The sequence below is a fragment of the Rhinoraja longicauda genome, chromosome 9, assembly GCF_053455715.1.
Source record: "Rhinoraja longicauda isolate Sanriku21f chromosome 9, sRhiLon1.1, whole genome shotgun sequence".
Classification (NCBI taxonomy): domain Eukaryota; kingdom Metazoa; phylum Chordata; class Chondrichthyes; order Rajiformes; family Arhynchobatidae; genus Rhinoraja; species Rhinoraja longicauda.
Window position 1 is genome coordinate 28,450,360 of NC_135961.1, and position 13,932 is coordinate 28,464,291.

General features: G+C 42.9%; 1 protein-coding gene across 1 annotated transcript in view; it reads right to left on the bottom strand.

Annotated features, from left to right (window-relative positions):
• The window catches only part of camkmt (calmodulin-lysine N-methyltransferase), a 259,217-nt gene that overhangs the window by 31,146 nt on the left and 214,139 nt on the right, over positions 1–13,932 (bottom strand). The gene's annotated exons all lie outside the window — the stretch shown is intronic.

A 13,932-nucleotide genomic window follows, 5' to 3' on the forward strand; every position in this document is an offset into this window, starting at 1 on the left:
CCTATCAATGGTAGCATTAATATAACGGATCAATGCACAGCGGAGACACAGTCTCATTGCCACATTGAAGACATCTTCCATTATGCTGAGTAATACAACAATTATGCAAAATGGCATACAAAGAACATATCTGGCAATGAAAAACCAGCTGTCTCTGATGTGCAGTGGATCATCAACAAAAGAAGCAATGTACACCACCATAATCTGCGGCACAGTGGTGCAGTGGTAATGTTGCTGCCTTATAGGGCCAGAGACTGGGTTCGATCCTGACTATGGATGTTGTCTGTACAAAGTTTGCACATTCTCCCTGTGACCGCATGGGTTTTCTCCAGGTGCTCCGGTTTTCTCCCACATCCCAAAAATATGCAATTTTGCAAGTTAATTGACTTTTGTAAATTGTCTCTTGTGTGCAGGATAGAACTAGTGTACGGGGGATCGTTGATTGGCATGGACTCGGTGGGCCGAACGGGCCTGTTTCTATGCTGTATCTCGCAACTAAACAAAATCTATAATCTCACGGCATAACATCCTCCTCGCTGCCATCACTGTCATGTCAAGTGATTGAGGCTGGTTCATTGAGGAGTGGAAAAGAGCATGGTGGGAACAGCACCAGGCAAGCCTAGAAACGAGATGCCAACCTGGTCAAGTTGAAGCACTTGACAAGCTTGCTAAACAGCAAAACAATGAATAGAGTAAAGTGATCCTACATTCTACATTCCTGATCCTACATTCCTGTCAAATGCAGTCGAATAGCAATAGACAATTGAACTGCAATTAGGAGATTCTGCAGAGGACACCATTAAGTGCTAAGGACAGGCTGAAGCCCTTGTATCCATGTTCAGCAAGAAGTGCCAAGTAATTGATCTAACTTTCTCCAGAGCTCCCCATCATCATACAAACTGGTGTTCGGCCAATTTGACTCATTTTATGCAATACTAAAAAACACCAGTGAACACTGTATGCTGCAAAGTTTTGGATTAGATAATTCTCAACTTTAGTCCTAAAGATCTGTGTTCTAGAGTATAGTTGTACCTCCACTCAAGTTGATCCAGTACAGTTAAAAGACTGGCATCCGCTTGGCAACGTGGAGGTGTGCGTATGTACATGCTGTTCACTGAAAGCAGGACAAATCCAATTCAGATAAGTACTGGCCATTCATCAGCAAAGAAATGGAAGATGTCGCAGAAGTGTTACCAAGCAGAAGGTAATTACCAATTACATGCTCGCCAGGACAACCTGGGTCCACATCTTGTCACAGCCTTGGTCCAATGGCACCAAGGTGAAACCACAGGTTGGAATCAAAGTTTGAACGAATGAAGATGGTTGTAATTGATGAAGGTCAATAATGCCCATGTCTTGGCATCAGTGTATCAGTTACTTGGAATAATGTTCAAATAGCTTTAAATATGTTTAAATATCTTTAGCTGTTTCATCAATGACCTTCCTTTTGTCTTGAGATCAGAAGTGGGGATATTCACTGATGTCTGCCCAATGCTCAATCCCACTCACAACTCCTGTGTGAATGACACAACTCGGACCTCCTTTCAGCAAGACTGAGACAACAGTGGCGCAGTGGTCGAGCTGCGGCCTTACAGCACCCGAGACCTAGGTTTGATCCTGTCTACAGGTGCTGTCTCAAATGTTCTCCCTGTGACACATGGGTTTTCTCAGGGTGCTCCAGTTTCCTCCCACACTCCAAAGACGTTCAGGTTTGTAGGTGAATTGGCTTCAGTAAAATTATACGGGGTGATCGTTAGTCAGCACGGACTAGGTGGGCCCAAGGGCCTGTTTCCGCGTTGTATCTCTAAAGTAACTAAAGATAGACACAAAATGCTGGGGTAACTCAGTGGGACAGGCAGCATCTCTGGAGAGAAGGAATGGGTAATGTTTCAGGTCGAGACCCTTCTTCAGACCTAAGTAAGGGGTGACAAGTAGCAAAGAATATTTGTACCAGCAAAGAGCCAGGCACTGCCTGTCTTAACAAGAAATCTCTAAAACCATTCATCCTTGGCAACCATTGGCATTACCATCATCACATCCTCCACCTTCAACAATTTAGGAGTCACCTTTGACCAGAAAGTGAACAGGACTAGCCACATAAATACAGTGACTTTAAGAGTAGATCAGAGACTGGGTATTCTGTGGCAAATGACTTATCCCTTGACAACCCTCAGCACAATCTTCAAGATAGCCAGTGAAATCCCCACTTGTCTGGTAAGACCAGCTCCAACAACTCCTCAAGAAACCCAACACCATGCATGAGTGGCAGTGTTGTAGAAGGCAGTGCTGTTGCCTCACAGCTCCAGTGACCAGCATTTGATCCTGTCCTCCAGTGAAGGGGATAAGAGGGGATATCTGCCTGGAGCTGGATAGAGATAAGTGTAAGGATGAAAAGCAGGAAAATGCTCCTGGTTCACTGGTAGAGGATTGGCAAGGGTTGCAAATGATTTCCAAGCAACAGAAACCACAAAAAGGGAACTCAGTTCTGCAAAAGTTGAACTTCAGACCGGGAGAGATTGATGTGCACCCAAGCCAACAATGATTTGAGATGGGGCAGGAGTAGAAAAGGTTAGACTGGTTGAGGAATAGATTTTCATGTTCATAAATCCATAAGTTATAGGATCAAAATTAGGCCATTTGGCCTATCAAGTCTACTCCGCCATTCAATCATGGCTGATCTATCTTTCCCTCTCAATCACATTCTCCTGCCCTCTTCCCATATCCAGACACCCGTAATAATCAAGAATCTATCAATTTTTTGCCTTAGAAATATCCATTGACCTGGCCTCCAGAGCTAACTGTGCCAATGAATTCCACAGATTCACCACCGTCTGACTAAAGAAATTCCTCCTCATCTCCTTTCTATAGGTACATCCTTTTATTCTGAGGCTATGGCCTCCAGTCTTAGATTCTCTCACTAGTGGAAACATCCTTTCCACATCCACTTTATCCAGGCCTTTCACTCTTTGGTAAGTTTCAATGGTGTCCCCCTCATCCTTCTAAACTTCAGCGAGTACAGGCCCATTGCCGTGAAACGCTCATCATATGTTATCATATTTTGAGGACACTGAAAATGGTAGCTGTGAGAGTCTTTATCACTGTCCTTAACAAGGAATTCGTGGTAGAGACCTGGATGGTGAGAAACTGAATAGCAAGGGCATCAGGTGATTTTGAGGTATGGAGACAATTGGTCAAGAGCAAGTATAGCAGGTGAATGGAAATGCAATGGTCGCTGGGGAGAATGAATGAACTGTGGAAATATTGCCCAAAACTAGAGTATTGATGTTGAGGGCAGGACACAGGCACAGGCACATGACATAGGTAGAAATAACCAACTGTAAAACTGTAAAAATAAAAGGAAGCAATCCATGTCTTCATACTTTCACATCACATAAATATCAAGAGCAAAAACAATTAAAATAATTTGCCCCTCCTTGTGCGTTCTGCCGGCAGTGGAAGTTCTTTAAGTGTATCTCATTGTCTTTTGTCTGCATTGTTAAATAACTTTATTTTTAAACTAAAATCTTTGATTTTACATCTTTGACCCGGGAGAGTGAATTCTATAACCTCACAGCCACTGTATGAAAGAATTCTTCCTGTTTTTACCTGTATATAACTTTAAAGATTAGAGGAAAACGTGTAGTTGCTATTAAACCCCTTTACCACAATCGGATTAGCTCTTAAAACCACCACAACCAAAGAATATAGCTCAGGTATACCTGTAATAGCTAAGTACTTTCATCTCAGATTATCATTCTGGTACATCTTTGTTTGTATCCCCTCAAGGCCTGTACACATTTCATAAGGTAGATTTCTTAAAATTGATTTAATATGGTATTCGTAGTACACTCTCTGTAAAATTACAGTAGACTCTCCAGGCTTTTTTTTATGATTGTCAATCACTCTCTAGCTCTTTCCTTTGCTTTTTGCACTGCGATGTTTCTTTTTAAATTCTTGTACGCTCCTCCACATTTTGTTCCTTCTGATACAATCATCTTAAATCAAAGAGTGAAACTGGTTCTTGAAGAAGTGATGTGTTCTAATCCTGCAGAGTTAGCTTGTTGTACAGCATATGAACTATTGTTCAAAATCCCTGACTCATTATAATAATAATAATAATATTCATTTATTGTCATTGCAACGAGTACAACGAAATTAAAAAATAGCCAATCCTGACCCTGCGTACAAACATATATGCAATAAATGCAAAAACAAATAAATACATAAATACAATTATATTAAGTACAAGATTTTTTAACGGTGTTGCCTAGTGCAAAGGTAGTGTTCAGTTCTCGTATGGCCCTGGGGTAAAAACTGTTCTTAAGTCTGTTTGTTCGGGATTTGATCGACCTGAAACGTCGACCAGAGGGCAGATGAACAAACAGACGGTGGCCGGGGTGGGATGGATCTTTTATTATTTTGTCGGTTTCCGCACTTATCCCATCTTTAGTTATAATAAGTGAAAGAATACACTGATTTTCGGTTTTCGTGCAAAAGGTATGGGGTCCCAAGAGAGTGCAGATGCTGTAATCTGGAACAAAGAACAAAGTGCGGGTGGATCAAGTTGCATCTGCAGAAGCAGAGGGATAATTAATGCTTCAGATTGAGGCCCTGCATCAGGATTGAGGTGTTGAGGGGAGATAGCCAGTATAAAGAGGTGAAGGGGGAGAGGTGAATCAGGAACTAGCAGGCAAAATGGAAGCAGGTGATGAGGGATGATGTACAGATGGAACCAGGTAGGAAGAGGGGAGGATGGAGATAAAGTCAGAAGCTGGTCGATGATAAATGGAGAAAATGAATGGAGAAATGGAGAAAATGAGAGGATAAAGAAAACAAAACAAGGCTGAGATGTTGTCAGGACTTGGGGGCCTGAGCTACAGGGAGAGGTTGGGGAGGCTAGGACTTTATCCCTTAGAACGCAGGAGGAAGAGGTGAGATTTCATAGAGGTGTAAAAAAATCATCAGGGGAATAGATTGGGTAAATGCTGTGTCTTTTACAATTAGGATGGAAAGATGTGACTGGTCTCCTGACCTAAAAATTTACATACTTTGTCACAGAGTCAGTGCAACGAAGATTCACCAAAATGATTTCTGGGATGACATTTGTGGAGAAAATAAGGAAACAAGGCCTCAATTCTTTTCAACCTATTGAAGTTAACAAATTTCTTAGAGTACTCAACAGAGTGGATGCAGAGATGATGTTTGATTGAGGGAGGCCATTTAGCACAGAAATGAAATGTCTTCATTCACAAGGTGGTGAATCATTGGAAATTATTTTTATCCCAGAGGTTCTGAATGTTAGAGGTAGTCAATCGGCTGAATGGCCCGCCCCTGCTCCTAATTCCTTATTACGCCATTAAATCTCAAGGAAAGGTGGCTGGGTTCACTTTTGTTGACAGTGGTCATGTACTGAAACTTTTTATAGTGTGAATGGTGTAGACCAAATTCCAGGAATTATATATAACAAATGTTAATACATTTCCAAGTCGGTATGGTGTGCAACTTGAAGTGAATCCACTGGTGTGTTCCAAGGAATCTGCTGCTCCTGTCCTCTGTGGTAATGAAGCCGTGGGTTTCAGAGAAGCCTACGCAAGTAACTGCAGATGACAGTGGAGAGAATCAATGTTTAGGATGGTGAGTGGAGCAACGTCATGGTTCCTGGATGATGTTGATTTTCTTAACTGTTGTTGGAGCTGCATTTATCCAGCAAATAAAGCATATTCCATCACTTCTGTCTTGCAAAATTAATTAAACATAGCACAAAAAGTAAGGAAATTTGTGTTTGGTAGATTAGTTCTTTGTTGTAACAATGCTTCTTGGCAATAAATCTTATACCGTTGGAAAGCCTGTTTATTTCCCTTTTAAATGGTGCCACATTTGTAAGGAACATGCATTTGTGGGATGAGCAGCAGAGCTGAGTATGTGGGTTGCGCCCATGAAAAATCTGCCAAATCTTCTCTGCCAATGCCAAACAGCTTATTCTGCCATTGGCTCTTGTTCGGTGTTGTTTGGTGGATTGGATGATTGAAGTCTGAAGAAACAAGACATATTGGCAATTTAACAATGTATTCATTTAATAAACAGGAGCCTCAGTAGCGTGTGGAAGAACCATACACAGCCACAACAGCCTGGCACCTCCTCCTCATGCTGGTCACCAGCCTGGTCACACACTGTTGTGGGATGGCATCCCATTCTTCAACCAGCATTTGTCGCAAGTCAGCCAATGTGGTTGTGTTGGTCACTCTGGCACGAACAGCATGCCCAAGCTGATCCCACAAGTGTTCAATGGGGTTGAGGTCAGGACTGCTGGCAGGCCATTCCATCCTCTCCACTCCCAAATTCTGGAGGTAGTCTCTGAGAAACCCTGCTCTGTGGGGGTGAGCATTGTCATCTTGGAGGATAGAGTTCGGTCCCAGAGTGTGGAGATATGGGATTGCCACTGGTTGCAGAATCTCATCTCGATATCTCTCTGCATTGAGATTGCCACCAATGATGACAAGCCTCATTTTTCCAGTGATGGAGATGCCGCCCCACACCATCACACTGCCTCCACCAAAAGATGTTACTCTATCGGTGCAGCAATCAGCATAGCGTTCTCCACGTCTTCTCCACACTTTAACCCTATGATCCAACTGCCATAGGCAGAATCTGGACTCATCGCTGAACATAACGTTCCTCCACATGTTCAGGTTCCAGTGCACGTGTTGCCTACACCAGCGCAAACGGGCCTGACGGTGAAGGGCAGTCATGGCAGGCCTCCTGGCAGCCCTATGAGACCGGAGATCGGCTGCGTGCAGTCTGTTCCAAATTGTCTGGGCAGAGAGCCGTCGGCCATATCGTCCTGCAAACCTTGACTGCAAATCTGTAGAAGACAGTCTACGGTTCCTAAGTGCTGACAGGGTGAGGAAACGGTCTTCTTCGGGTGTCGGCTTTCTGGGGCGCCCACTTCGCGGCCTGTCTCTGACATCCCCCGTTATATGGAACTTGGCCTTCACTTTGGAGATGGTACTAGGGCTCACTCCAAATAATGCCGCAACTTGGTTTTGCGGAACACCAGCTTGAAGTTGCCCTATCCAGATCAGTCAAACGTGGCATGCCGATTCTTGGAGCAGACACCTACTGACCACTGTAGCAGGGCCCATGCTCACAGATGCTGCCAATCAGGTGCCAATCAGGCACCTGATTGTCAGCACCTGGGGGTACCAGAAGCTCAAAACAAGAGTCAACAGCAACAGCAGAATAAGCTGTTGGACACTAAAAGGTTAATACTATGCTTACGTATGGGCTGGGCGGAGCCAGAGAGCTTCCAGCTCTGACGTTTTTGTTTAGTTCACGCAAAGAAGCGGCTGATAGAAGATCAGCCAGAAGAAGCTGCCGATAAAATCGGCTAAAAGAACCTGCTGATAGAAGATCAGTAAGAAATATCTGCTGGAGATATGATCTGGCAGTTTGTATAAGTCACGTAGATACGGTAGGACATTAGATTTTTACCAAACTAATCAATAACAAGTCGATGACAAGAGTTATGCCAATATGTTATATTGCAACTTCAAATAAACGACTAACTTCAAATGAAACGTTGTGGAGATCTCTGTTGTTGATTGTTTGCGTCAAGCAAATATCGTTCCAACTATTCTACGTCAACGGCAGCTTTGGAGCTTAATAAGAAAGATGAGAAGCTGGCCGTAATATCGAGGAAACAGAAATTCAATGGGCACAATGGCCACCTTCAATTCCACAACAATTCCAAAATCCTATGTGATCCAGGAACCAATTTCCCAGCAAGATACAGCTCGCCATTGGATTCCGTATGAAGTACAAGGGGTTCAAAAATTAACAGCACATATGCTAATACTGGCAGCTCCATGCACAATTATCAGTACTTACCAGCAAAATCGAGTGAACTCTCTAGTGTTCTAGGTAACTCACATACTGCTAACGTTTCCTAAAACTGACATTGGAAGAATTTCATTTTTTCAATTATGTTTATTTCATAGCCTTTAGTTCTGTTGGCTAAACAGATATATTGTGGTAAGACGCAAAATTTACTCTGAAACAGAATTATGGAAAAAAAATTCTCGCAAATGATTTCTGAGTGAAATGATCTAAAATGAAATTGTTGATTATGCACATTTGAATAAACTGGGAAAGTAAACATATAATTACTCCATAGCATGCTGATTCTTCCTTTTTTTATTAAACAGTTTTTTCCCTGACATTGATTTCCGATGTTTAAGGTTACATGAGCGTGATAGAATATTTAAATATTTGGCACTGGTGAATAATACATTTCAACCTCATACCGAGAAAAGAAAATTGTTGAGAAATAGTGCTTCCACAAGACATAATTCTGTGTACTGAGTGTTAATAATCACTGGTTATTTATCACCAACTTCATTCATCTGCAAAATATTGTATTTCTGTGGGCAACGGAACATTCAGCATTGTGCTCTAACATTTGGGACACTTAGGCTGTCTTCAGACAACAACTGTTTTATTGATATGAAGAAAAAAATTGCCTGGGTGGAGTGGATGTGGAGAGGGAGAATCTAGGACCAGAGGCCATTGCCTCAGAATAAAAGGATGTACCTTTAGGAAGGAGATGAGGAGGAATGTATTTAGTCAGAGGGTGGCAAATCTGTGGAATTCATTGCCACTGAAGGCTGTGGAGGCTGTCAATTGATATTTTTAAGGCAGAGATTGAAAGATTCTTGATTTGTATGTGTCAGGGGTTATGGGGAGAAGGCAGGAGAATGGGATTGAGAGGGAAAGATAGATCAGCCATGATTAAATGGCGGAATATGTATCTGTACCATATAGATAGCTCAACTGTAATGATTGATGCATTGACTTTCTGCTGACTAGTTAGCATGCAACAAAAGCTTTTCACTGTACATGTGACAATAAACTAAACTGAGACTTCCCAAACCCTGATGCTCTCAAAAGAGGCTCCGATCTCACAACCCCATCTTACAATTCTTACTCGATCATTACTCATTGCTGACAACCCTAATCATGCACATGATCACTAAAACATACCTGACTGATCTCTACTTTGCCCACATCTTAGGACGGCCCGGTGGCAGAGCTGATAGAGCTGCTGCCCAACACCACCAGAGACCCGGGTTCAATCCTGATCTCGGGTGGCGTGTGTGGGTGTGTGTGGAGTTTGCATGTTCCCCCTGTGACCACACGAGTTTCTTCCCAGGTGCTCCGATATCCTCCCACATCCCAAAGATATGCGGTTTAATAGGTTAAATGATCTCTTTAAAATTGCCCCCAAATTATGGAGAGTGGATGGGAAAGTGGGATAACATAGAACTGGTCAGGGCCGGATTAAGCTAGTGCGGGGCTCGTAGCATATGTTATAAAGGGATCCTAAATATCGGACAAGGTGACGTCACTGCCCGCGCCCCATGTGACCTCACCCAGCCAGTGGCCACGTGCTCCCGCTCCACCAAAGGCGGCCGCCTGGTTGGGGAGTAAATTGTCCCTAGGGTGTAGGATACTGCTAGTGTACGGGGGGGGGGGGGGGGGGGGGGGGGGTGGGGATGGGTGATGATCGCTGGTCGATGTGGACTCGGTGGGCCAAATGGGCCTATATCTGTGCTTTATCTCTAAAGTCTAATATAATTTCACACGCTAACTGCCCATTATTTTCACTAGTTTTGCAATGCTTGAAATGCGTCAACCCACGCAAGGCTGCAGGCCTGGATGGAGTTCAAGGAAGGGACTGTGGGACTGTGCTGAACAGTTGGCTGAGGTATTCAACAGGATCTTTAACCTGTCGTTATCTCTGGCTACGGTCCCCATGTGCCTGAAGTCGGCTACCATAGTGCCGGTGCCGAAAAAAGCTAAAAACACCAAGTCCGGTTGCCCTAACTCCTATAGTCATGAAGTGCTTTGAAAGGCTGGTCCTCTCACACATCAAATCCAGCATCCCTGCATCAATTTGCATACAGGGCAAACAGATCCACAGAGGATGCCATCTCTCTGGCTCTTCACACTGTCCTGACTCACCTGGAGAGACAGGGCACGTACGCGAGGATGCTATTCATTGACTATAGTTCTGCCTTCAACACGGTCATCCCCACCAAGCATCACCAAACTCCACCAACTAGGCCTCCGCTCGTCGTTATGCGACTGGATCCTGGACTTCTTGATGGAGCGACCGCAGGCAGTGAGAATGGGCCCGCACCTGTCCTCCACTATCACCCTGAGTACCGGCACACCACAGGGCTGTGTTTTGAGCCCCATGCTCTACTCCCTATTCACACACGACTGTGTTCCTGCATTCGACACCAACACCATTGTCAAGCTTGCAGACGACACAACGGTGATTGGGCTGATCACCAACGGTGATGAAACAAACTACAGAGCGGAGGTGCAGAACCTGGCGGACTGGTGCTCAGTTAACAACCTGTCCCTAAACACCTCCAAGACCAAGGAGCTGATCATCAACTTCCGTAAATCACACAATGGGGAATATGCTCTGATCTTTATCAATGGGGACAGTGTGGAGAGAGTGTTCAGCTTCAGGTTTCTGGGCACTCACATTTCGGAGGACCTCACATGGTCCACTAACACCGCTGCACTGGTCAAGAAGGCGCAGCAACGACTGGTCTAACTGAGAACACTGAAAAAGTCTGGTCTGCCCCAACAGCTGCTGACGACATTCTACCGCTGCACCATAGAGAGCATCCTAACGCATGGCATCCCTGTGTGGTATCTCAGCTGCACGGAGGCAGAGAGGAGAGCTCTTCAGCAGGTAGTCCATAGAGCTCAGACTATCAGAACACAGCTACCAGCCTTGGAGGACATCTACAACACACGATGCCTCAGAAAAGCCACCAGCATTCACAAAGACTCCTCACACCCCTGCAATAGTCTGTTCGAAATTCTACCATTGGGCAGACGCTACAAGGCCATCTACGCCCGCACCTCCAGACTCAGGAACAGCTTCATCCCCAGGGCCATAGCTGCTATCAACCGGTCCTGCTGAGCCGGATAGTCACATCGCACATCGAACCGGCACAGACCTACTTGAACTTTATACTGTTTTAAATCTGTTTCTAATTTTGTTTCACTGAGTTGTATAAATTTATACTGATTAGCTAATTAATTTATTGCATCGTATGGAAGGCCCATTCCCAATCTCGTTATACCCCTGTACAATGACAATAAAGATATATTGTATTGTATTGTATTGGTGTCCCGATTCTGAAAAAGTATCAAACACAATCCAAAATATTCCCCCATCCTTAGGTCTTCTCCATTCTAATCTAACCTTTAGCTTTAATATTAAAATATTCCCCAATCTTATTTGAAGTACAGGATCATTTGTTGTGCCTTTTATTCATCATCTAATATTCCAGCAAGAACTCACCAGCTCCTTTTAATTAACGTAAAGAACTGATCTAGTGTAAAATGTCATATTTTTCATGACGCAGAAAACCATTCAGCCCACTGAGTCTCTACCGGCTTGGAGAATCCACTCAATCTTACCCCCCAACCCCTTTTTCTAAGTAACCTGTTATTTCTCTCATATCTATCATCTCCCCCCTCCCTCCTGCCAATTCGCCTACTACTCATAGATTAAACTGGCTCCCATAAATCACCTGAATTTAGAGCAGTTAGATTTGTACTTGACTGTTGCAATAACAATATTTCTTTATATATTGATTTAGATATCAAACCAAAAATCAATTTTGTAGAAATTCCGGTGCAATTGGCGGAAAATATCCAGAATGGAAAACACATATTTGGTACCAAATAGCTTCACACCAATATTGAGATCCCTCTCTAGCATCTGACCATTCAAAGACATAGGTTCTATGGGTGGTGGGCAGTTTTAAACTATGCTGGTCAGTTTCTTGTGCCTGCCACAGATGTCTGCATAGAAACATCAAAATTTAGTATGTTGTTATTCCACAATGAAGTTCACACTGGCATGACGACGTTATTGTAGGTCCATTGACGAATAATCTACTGCAGATTATCTGGAAATCCTGCATTCAGTATCCATTTTAATAGACACAGCTTTAAGTGATACTAATCTGACTGATATGAAACTAGACAGATAATTTTATCGGGGAAAACTGCGTGGACCGGGTTGCTTTTTGAAAAGAAATCTCTGATTAAATTAATGAGGCGGTAACATTTCTGATTAAATTAATGAGGCAGAAAACACTATTTCCACAGCTCAGTTCACCAACATGGAGCTAATATGAATAAAAATTAAAAGACTAAAATGGCTTTTGAATATTAAATCCTTTTTGACAGGTATTAAGCCTGTAAAAGGAGATTAAAGATATTACTTTTTATCTCTGTCAAGCATTTATCCAGTAGATTACTAACTCCATTGTATTAAAGCTATCACAGACATCAAAACCCGTTTAACTGATTAAAACATTGTAATCAGCTATTTTTTCCAGCGTATATATACATAAAAAATTGTTTAATCATTGGTACAGGAAGTTGATCAAAATAAGCTGTACTTGAGCTTTGAGTTGCCTTGGATTAGAATCTTTTTTTAACATCAATAATTGTTCTTTCTTGGCAGTAGTTCATGATTTCTCCTCCCATTATCTGCTCATTCCAAAGGAGGCTGCAGCAGACATTCATTAATGTCTAACTATTGACCATTAGCGAGCTGATATCGTTATTTGAACCATTACAGTCAGCCAGGAGACACAGGAGAGACGGCAAATGCTGGAATCTTGAACAAAAAACAAAATGCTAGATGAACACAGCAGGTCAGGCAGCATCTGTGGAAGGGAGTGGGCAGCACCCGAGAACAAAATACCTGTTGAAAAGATATAATATTCAAAATCCATGTATTTTGTAAAATTCCTTTTCATATTATCTCCTTGTTGGTGCATTGAACTGTGCTCAGTGCGTCATTAAAATCTAATTTTATAAAGTTTTACTGCCCAATTTTCCTCTGCAGATGATGAAGCAGTGAACCAGGTCCTGCCTTTACCTAATGTCATTGGCATTTTTAAACAGGCATCACTGTAAAATTGTCTAAAGAGCTTAATCGCAAGCCATAAGGGAAATTCGTAAGGTAGAGGATCTTCATGAGAACTGTAGTTTTAGGTAAAGGTTTGGAGTAGCTTTCCCTTGAAGTGGTTGGTCACAGATAGGATTGGACATCACGCATCTTCAGCAGACAATGGGGTCTAATGCTGTTAGAGGTGGGTCACTTGGGGCAAGAATCAGCTGGTTCTGGCCCTCAGAGATGGATGACATACCAGAAACAATCCAAAGGTGGATTCTAGAGCAATCTCAACAGGTAGAAGCAGTCCTTTTCATGTGTACAATATTATATCTTTCACCCTCTTGTTCATTTAATTATTTACTCACCTGGTCTACTTCACCACCCCACCCACCTACTTCAATGATCCCCTCAGAATCAGCAAACCCACCTTTCCACGTCCTGCTGGTGAGAACGAAGGAAGGGACCAATCCCTCGCATTGAGTCATACAGCAAGGAAACAGGCCCATGCTGACAGATACCCCATCTACGTTAGTCCCACTGCCTGGGTTTGGCCCATATCCCTCTAAACATTTTCTATCCATGTACCTGGCAAAGGACTTGAGCAAGGCCCTTTTATCACACCTGGGCCTTGACCAAAATATGATACAATCCAATGTATTGTCCTGATAATCACCTGCAAAAACATACTAGATTATTGATAGTACTTTCTGCTTCCTCTTAAGAATTGGCAACTAATACCAAGTACTATCACAAAACAATAGTTTTGTTTGTTCCCAGTTTGCTTCACTCTGATTCAATCTTCCTTCACGTTCCAACCATATCTTCCACCATTACTATTTTCAGAGGTACACATTTATTTTCAATTATTATTTTCTCTCACTTCCTTACATGTATTGAATTCTGTTATCAATAGAGCGGCACAGTGACGCAGC